General features: G+C 45.0%; 1 pseudogene; it reads left to right on the plus strand.

Moving 5' to 3' along the window:
• The first annotated feature begins 1,613 nt into the window (after positions 1-1,613).
• LOC123163012 (uncharacterized) lies at positions 1,614-2,102 on the plus strand (annotated as a pseudogene).
• Positions 2,103-7,721: the final 5,619 nt, after the last annotated feature.

Genomic DNA, 7,721 nt, shown 5'->3' on the forward strand with positions numbered 1-7,721 from the left:
TATTTCACAATTACAACAAAATGATTAATTCACTACAAACTAAGAAAACAAATGTGTACTCCCTCCGTTTTTATTTAAGTTCGCATATTAGCATTGGTCAAAGTCAAGTTTTGTAAACTCTCAGAAAGTTTATAACAAAAACTATTAACATATACAATAACAATAAATACCATTAGATTCATTATTGAATGTAATTTCACATCATACATATTTGTTATGGTAAATGTTTATATTTTTCTATAAACTTGGTCAAACTTTAGGAAGTTTGACTTCGGTCAAACCTAATATCCAGAGTTAATAAAAACGGAGGGAGTACTAGTAGTTACTAGTACTACTCGCTAGTTGCTTAGCCCAATCACCCAGCACGCCACATGGGGAGTTCAGTGTCACAAAATTTTGAGGTCGGCGGGGAAATCTCCCGTGACCCTAATTCGAGCAGTGGGAAGTTACCATCGTAGCCTTCGGAACAGGCCTATGGATGACGCTTGGTAGGGGGCTGTTTTCGTAACTTCAGGTTCACCCTACCCAGCCAACCCAACCCAGGCACCCAGAGTAGTACACCAGAATACTCCTCTTTTAAAATAGACTTCTCCATCGCAATGCAGCCTTCGTGCTCCTCCCCTTCTACGTAGGCGCACTCGTCCACCGCAGCGCATCTACCTCATCGACGACCTCATACGCCGCATTGGAGCCGGTCCACCGTCATCGTCGTACATGGAGCCTCTTCCTCGGCACCGTCTTTCACGGTCTTAGATCTGCTTCCCGGAAGCCGACACCAAGCGCAGAAGCACCACCATCGTGGACAATGAACTGACTCCCTTTGCCGACTAGGATGCACAGAGGCCGCCGCGACCATCGTTCTCCTCCTCGATTGGTAATGTGTGTATTGAATCACTTAGCAGTACATGTGCAGTTTCAATTTTGTTCATACCTACCCTTCAAATTTCCTGGTTGCTATTGTTCTCGTAAAAGTAATTGGTTATAGCCTCCATTGTCCAACAGAATATCAGCTTGTAATTGTGCGTCGCTCCTGTATCACGTTGTGCTTGGGTAGGTTCTTCATCTGCAACCAGTAGTGTGGCAAATTATGGAAAGTTTTTTAGAACTAGCAAGATGCCCATGCGTTGCATGCATCAAGATGCATTTGTATGAGTAGTTTATCTTGTGGGATAAAAGGATGAACAAGGGAAGGCCTTATTTGCAAATCTAGAGAGGGATGTGGGTATCTTTCTGCAAAATTGCCATTGTTTCCTTCCTATCCATCATATATAAATCGGACAGCCAATATTGCAGGATGGCAGGCACACCATCATCACCAACTCTGTATTTTTAAAAGAAAAAAAGTAGAGTAGAGAAGTAGAGATAAATATTAAATACAAAATAAATATAACAGTAGAGAAGAGAGTAGAGATAGCAGGGACATCGGGAAAGGATCGCGTGCGCGAGGGAAAAAGCGATCGGGCACGCGCTAGTTTTGGCGCGCGTTGTCCTGCGCGCTTTACAGAATCCAAAGCCCTCCCATCGCTCTATGCCTTGCCACCACTCTCTCCCTGCTCTGTGCCTCGCCACCGCTCTCTCCCCACTCTTTCTTGCCTTGCTGCCGCCGCGCTACCATGCTGTCGCGTTGCCGGGAAACTTGTGGATACCGCGGCGTCCGCGTGCGCCCCTCCCGCGGCTTCTCCGTCGAGATCCGGTTCCGCGGGATGCGCCTTGGCCTCAGTGATTTCGACACCTCCAATGAGGCCACCTGCGCGTACGATGGAGCGATGTGGCACCTCCGGTGGCCTCATAGAACATTGAACTTCCCCAACATGTCGACACGGGAGTGGGAGCAGGAGCTCGTGCCTGTGCTGCATCTTATCACCGACGAGGATCGTCGCGACAACCAGAGGTGGGAGTAGCGTCTCAGCATTGCCGAGATGGACGAGGAAGCCATAGCGCTGTGGCACCAACGGTTCCCACAGGACTTCATCAACGAGCGTGAGTTCTACGTGCAACGGAGGGCGGAGAGGGAGAAGAGGAGGGCGGAGCGAGCCGCCTATCGCGAGGACAAGCGTATGCAAAAAGCGGACGCTCAATTCAACATGAGGCTAGGAGCAGCGTCGCCCTGGGAATCCGATGACGATCGGTATCTTCACGCCTACATTGAGACGTCGGAGGAGGACATCACCGAGGAGGAGTCGAACGACGAGAAGTAGTTGAACTATCTATTTTTTTATCCATCTATGCTATATCTATGCTTAGAACTATCCTCTGCTCTCTAGTCTCTACTCTCTATCTCTACTTCTCGATCTCATCACCGTAAATGCTTTTTTAAAGCATCCCTCATCGCACTTCTGTTGGAGATGCTCTAACATGGCAGACGAGTGCTTTAATGTTGCCCACAAGATGCATGAGTATTACTAGTAGTATATTTTTCTTGCCATGTTGAGATTTTAAAACCACGAGTGCGACCATGCAGAGGTGAAATGAAGACCAAACACAGGATATTGGGAACATCTTCAAGGAGCGTGGCAAGTTAAAGAGGAGCTGCACCGAACCTGTAAAATGAGCTTTGGTAAGTAACACCCTTTCAATTACTTTCGTTTAGTCTCGTGTTCTTCGATGTGTATATGTTTTAGTTTCTGTTTCTATTAGCCTTGTGTTCTTTGATGTGTAATAAGAAGAGTCTTAATCTTCCTAATGCTTTCGTTTTTAGCTTGATGTAGGAAGTGGCTGTTCTCACCTTGTAGTCTATTTTTATATTTTTTCCTTTTGAATTCACTTCTCTGAGTCGTATTTATCTGGCTTCTCCTAAATGGATCTGGGTTGCTCTTAGTATTGATCTAAAAAGGAAGTAACTTCATGTCAGGATGCAGTTCTTGCGAGGAGGGAAGTATGGTCAACCTCGAGATCATGTTTCCGAAATGAGGCTCGAATACACACAAGGTGCCAGTTCCCTAATGTTGCTGGATTAGACACAAGGTGAAAATTCCCAGATGATGCTGGATTACACATAAGTCGGGTGGAGTCGTCAGTTGTTCGTGTCCTCGTGGCTCTAGTAAAGGCTGAAAGAAAGCATGCAACAGCCCTTGAGAATGTAGCTGAGTTCCTGAAAAAGCGAAAAGATCAATTAGATGCTCTCTTCACCCAAGCCAAAGAAGAGATGGAAGAAGCCAAAAATAAGCTAGCAGAGGCAGAGCAGGCTAGGCGTCTCCTGCTATTTGTCAATGCAAAATTTCCTTCATAATAGCTAGGTTCAAATGTTTATCCAGTCAGTGTGCCTGTTGTGATGTTCGTGCATCTACGGATGTGGCACAAAATAAAAAAAAACCGGTTTATGTAATAACAGGAATTACTTTCGACAAATAACAGAGGAAGCATTGGACATGGTATAGTTCATGCACAAGCCCGACATTCCAAGTTCAACTTCCACATCAAACTCATGTTCACAGATATCTGCACATTCATAGATAATGTCCACAACCATGATTCGCTTCAAAGCCAAAAAGAATGTGAGGAGCGTTATAAATAAAGAAAAACCTCTTGTTCCTGCTACCAGTGCGAGGACAACAAGTCAAGACCATCCGTAACTAATTATATTTTGGTCATTTTTTGTGTTCTAAAATGCCGGCCGGCTCACGGAAGGACGTGTTGCCGGCACACGCGCGGATTCAATGGAGGCAGGCGGGGCAGTCTAAAGCCGGTTGCATGTGGCGAGGAGACGTGTTCAGCCGGGCCTGCAGCGAGTGGGGCCCTCTTGGCCGGCGTGCTGGTTCAATGCCTGCGCTATGAGAGGTCGCGTCCGTGTCAGAGCAATCACTCCCTCCAGTCCTTTTTTTTGGGTATAACAAAATCTCATTTTCCATTCACATTCTACAAGTAAAATTTGTGGACAAACTTTGACCCAAAATACGATGGGGACTAGTAAACCAGAACAGAGGTAATAGTTTTTTTTATCAAAGAAGGTTTCCCCCTTCCGATTTTCATTACTGAAAACCAACATCTAAACCATAGTATTTACCCTAGAACTACCAAGTTCAACATCTCGCAACATAAACCCATACAACCATATGCCAAGGAGGTAGTAGTTATGAATTCCATTTTTGCTCCATACCAATCGTTCTAAAAACTACTTAGTACTTATAACGCGCCATTGAAAATTGGAACTCTAACCCGCTAAAAAAAGATATTTTAAACGTGGCTACTCGATCTGTGGGAACTGGCGAGCCACGGCCTCCAGGTCGTTCACCTGTGGTTCCGACCATCAACTCCTATGGATCAAATTATCACGCAAGCTGATTATTCCTACAAAGGTGCGCTCCAACACATACCCGGTACCCGCGCATGCAGCAATCGTGCACCTAGGGTTATAGGGTTTATTTGTTAACAGTGCCTTTACGTAACTCTCATGTGTGCGAGACAGCGAGAGACCGACTGCGTGCGCCTCTTCTCTTCGTATATGTACTCCATCGTTTGTCTGGTGTCCTAAAAATTATACAGTGTTAATAACTACTAGAAATGTGCCAATGCGTTCCCACACGATCAAAGTAGATTAATACATATTCACCGATTTGATAGAAAAAAGAGTCTAGTTTTGAAATACATATATCACTAAAAATATGTTATGTTTCACTCAAAATATATTCCGTTGGCGGTTTTGATGAGATAAGGGAGGAATGTTGTTGGTTTAAAGATTCGAGAAGTGGTATATGTCTAATTTCTACTCTTACTAGCAAGATGCCCGTGCGTTGCACGGGACATCAAGATCTTGTGGGAGAAAAGGATGAAAGAGGGAAGGCCTATCTGCAAATGTGGAGAGGAGTGCGGGTAAATTGCCATAGTTTCCTTCCTATCCGTTAGATATAGATCGGATGGCCTATATTGCAGGATGGCAGGCACACCATCATCACCGACTATGGTTTTTATAAGAGTAGAGATAAAAAACAGAGTTAGTGATGATGGTGTGCCTGCCATCCTGCAATATAGGCCGTCTGATTTATATCTAACGAATAGGAAGGAAACTATGGCAATTTTGCAAAAAGATACCCACACCCCTCTCCACATTTGCAAATAAGGCCTTCCCTCGTTCATCCTTTTCTCCCACAAGATAAACTACTCATACAAATGCATCTTGATGTTCGGTGCAACGCATGGGCATCTTGCTAGTTGTTGCAAAAAGCCCATGTGTGTCTGAGAGAGAGGGAGAGAGGAGGAGGACAGAGTGCATGTGTGACAAAGACACAAAGAGTGTTTGTCTGAGAGGTATCATCTTAAAGTGAGGCGATAGTGTGTGTGTGCACGATCGAGAGGCCATGTCTCAAGAAGGGAAGAAAAATCTGCATAGATACAAGCAGCGCGAGAGACACATGTATGCGATAGTGGAAGCACAAGTGTGTGGGTGTATAAACCTATCTAGAGGCTAGTCAATAAATGTATGTGAGAGAAATATGAGTCGGGGGTGCGAAAGCGAGAGTTTTGTGAGAGAGAGAGACGGTAGTCGAGAAGGGAAGTGGAAGCAGGAGTTCTGTGTGTGTGAGAGAGAGAGGGGGGAGATTGTCTGATCGGTAAACAAACGAATAATGTCAGTTTTATAACTGAGATGGAGACGGAAAGGAGACCATAACAAATGTTGTGTCTGCAGGAGAGAGTAATTTTAGTGGTATGAGTCATATCTAGAGACATATAGGGTGTGTGAGAGAACCCCATAGAGAGAAAGACAAAGTGAAAGATGAGTGAGACTGTGTGTGTGGCAGTGAAAAAGAAAGCTTAGGTACCTAGTGATACCAGAGAACAGTAGAGACATGAGAGATAATGAAAAACGTGTAATGTATAATGATAGGGAGAGTGTAACACTTCTCAAGGGAGACGTCGAGAGACCATGTTTGCGAAGATAGGAGAAACATGAAGGGAGCGTGCGGGTGAGCTGGAGAAAAGAGAGTGATAGCTACATGAAGGAGCATGCATGCGAGAGAGATGGGCATGAAAGGAGTCAACATAAAAGGGATTCAAATATTTGAATCCGAGATGATGATACATGTAATTCATACTCGAACCAAAATTGATCTATCAAACATGCATACTCATATGAATTCATGCGGATGTATGTTATTTAATATGTAGATATTACTCATCCATACATTTTTAGTAGAACATAATTTGGTTTAAATTTTTTGAATTCAACCTTATGATTTTGAGATCATTGTATTTGTAAATCGTATTATACATATAAAGGAGCAGAATTCTTTGTCGTGCTTTTGAAAGTATATATAAAAAATGATGTATATAGAACTTTATTCCAATCAAAAATGGATCCTGCCCGAAAAAAAATAGAATACAAACTGGATTCGAATCGAGTTAGCATGGTAAATGTGCACTCTTGCTCTACAAAAATTTGAATGAAGCGGGGTAAGTCACAGTAACCGCCCGAAACCAAAATCTGCGAGATGGAAATTACTACCTATCCCTGACATGCAAAGCCTATTGGCTTGATTTCTATAGGTTTCGAAGGGGTAGGTTTGTAATTTCACTCAAATGTAAAATAACCGCCTCTCATCTAGATTCATACACACTGGGCGCCAAAACATAGTGTCTCCTCGGCCGAAATCGACTCCCTCCCAGATTCATACACGGTGGGCACCAAAAATAAACTCTCATCGGCAAATATTCGGTGTATGCGAGATTACTGTCCTATCCCCAACCGACTCATATTGCTATGATGTAGGAAATTTGAAATGGGGGCTAAGTTTGTAAATTTCCTCACATTTGAGACAAGCGCTCCCTGAAGACATGGTTCCCCCTTCCTCTCTCCCTCCATTTCCCCATTCATACTCCATGGGCGCCAAAACACCCTCTCCACCGCAGCCTCCTCCGTCCGCCACCCCATCCATCGCCGCCCTCCTCCACCATGTCGGAGCTGATACCCCGACGCTGTCGTCCATTACAAGAGATCGACCTCCCTCATCCACGACTTCGGACTGGGATCCTTGCATCCCGTCCTCTTGCTTCATCCCCGTCGTCGTCCACCTTGTCAGCGTCGCTCCTACGACTGTCTCATCCACCACGCCCTGCCGCCACTGTCTACCCTCCTAGATTTGCTTCCACGCCGCTGACAGCCATCGCTACCGTAGCACCGTCCAATTATCAGCAGATGCATACACGGCGCCGCATCAGAGGCGGTACTCTTCCATATCTGCTCAACTTATTTATCGTAGCAAGAAAATAGATCACCACTGCTTTCTCTGATTTCTTGTCCATCACTTACTTGCTAGTTGAAAGCAAACATTGGTTGCGAAGTTGCCTTTGTCTAGTTTGCACCTTCAGATCCCCCATGGCATGCTCAACACTATACTCGCAATGCTTATAGTTTTCACCTTTTATATTACACACTAGTTAAATGACAGTAGACTAAATTTCAAAATTGGGTTAGTCGATTTTTCAGAACTAGAGTTCGCCGGTGCGAAGGAAGGGGCTCGGGTGGGGATGGTGGTTGTGGGGGGTGGTGGTGGGCCTCACCGAACGAAGAAAACTCGATGTAGGTGGGGGCGGGGTGGGGGTGGGGTGGCAGAGGAACAAAGTCAGTGGGGGCAGTGGTTCGGCCGGCGGCCCGTGCGGTGTTCTGTATGGGAAGAATCAGAGATGAGGAAGAAGAAGGGTTAGGAGACGTAGGATCTTCATCCAATCGCCTGAAATGGTCGACTGACCCAAATGACAAAAGTCGCGCAACTTGCATGCAGACATGC

This window comes from Triticum aestivum, chromosome 7B, assembly GCF_018294505.1.
Source record: "Triticum aestivum cultivar Chinese Spring chromosome 7B, IWGSC CS RefSeq v2.1, whole genome shotgun sequence".
NCBI lineage: Eukaryota > Viridiplantae > Streptophyta > Magnoliopsida > Poales > Poaceae > Triticum > Triticum aestivum.